The sequence below is a fragment of the Palaemon carinicauda genome, chromosome 6, assembly GCF_036898095.1.
Source record: "Palaemon carinicauda isolate YSFRI2023 chromosome 6, ASM3689809v2, whole genome shotgun sequence".
NCBI lineage: Eukaryota > Metazoa > Arthropoda > Malacostraca > Decapoda > Palaemonidae > Palaemon > Palaemon carinicauda.
In genome coordinates, this window is record NC_090730.1 from 178,065,208 (window position 1) to 178,066,991 (window position 1,784).

The window sequence follows — 1,784 nt, forward strand, 5'->3', positions numbered from 1 at the left end:
CTGACCACCAGAATAACATAATTCCTTCTGCATATATATATATATATATATATTCATATATATATATATATATATACTGCATATATATAGACTGTATATATATATATATATATATATACTGTATATATAGACTGTATATATATATATATATATATACTGTATATATATATACTGTATATATATATATATATATATTGTATATATATAGACTGTATATAGATATATATATATATATATATGTATGAATGTGTATATATACAGTATATATATATATATATATGAGTGTATATATATATATATATATATATAGATATATATATATATATATATGAGTGTATATATATATATATATATATACACTCATATATATATATATATATATATACACTCATATATATATATATATATACACTCATATATATATATATATATATGACGATACAGTTCTTCGTAAGTTATAAGAGAAGGTGGTATTGAAGCTTTAAATAAGAAATAATCATTAATAGAATTTTTAAGTTATATCATGAATATGAATACAGTTCAGTTCATCTGTTACCATTGGAAGAGAAACAGGAAATCAGACATAGAAATATCAGTGCGATATTAAACTGGAGAATACCACGCCCATGTCTGCTTCATAAAATAATTATTCATGATAGTTTCCCTTTTGAAATATAAACGACTGGTACCTGGGTGGTGAGAGATTTTCATTATTCATTATTCTTGTCTGAAGCTATTCCACTATCGTGTGAGAGTGGTATTTGCATATTAGCCTTTGAAGGAGCTTCAATAGGCATAAATACAGTCTTGAATTATGCATTATAGTACATTCGGGTGCATATAGAGAAGGTTAATATTCGAGCAAATATAAATCTTGAATCATGCCTTGTAGTGTATTCGGTTATATAAAGAGAATGTTGATATTCGAGCAAATATAAATCTTGAATCATGCCTTGCAGTGCATTCGGTTATTTAAAGAGAATGTTGATATATGAGTAAATACAAATCTTGAATCGTGCCTTGCAGTGCATTCGGTTATATAAAGAGAATGTTGATATATGAGCAAATACAAATCTTGAATTATGCCATTCAGTGCATTCGGTTATATAAAGAGAATGTTGATATATGAGCAAATACAAATCTTGAATTATGCCATTCAGTGCATTCGGTTATATAAAGAGAATGTTGATATATGAGTAATACAAATCTTGAATTATTCCATGCAGTGCATTCGGTTATATAAAGAGAATGTTGATATATGAGTAAATACAAATCTTGAATTATGCCTTGCAGTGCATTCGGTTATATGAAGTGTTGATATTTGAGCAAATACAAAAAAAAAAAATCAAATTAAAAATATTTCCAGCATTTCACGATATACTCAATTAATAGGAGGATAGAGTCTATGGTGTTGTGAAAGAGTTTTACATTCTAATAAGTATAAAAATTTAATATATAATTCTAAACATTACTTTAAATATGTCTTCCGATTCGAGTAGGTATCGAGGAATGCAGAATGATAGGGAAAACTAAACAAAAGCACATTTCAAATCATCCTCTTATTCTATTGCACCAATGTCGATGCAGATTGGTTATGGTTGGAGACTTCTTGTCTAATCGTTCACAACAAACCAGCCTAGTATACGTAGCAATGACTAGTACAGCTCTGCTGATCATGGCTATTATTATTATTATTATTATTATTATTATTATTATTATTATTATTATTATTATTATTATTATTATTATTATTATTATTACTTGCTAAGCTACAACCCTAGCTG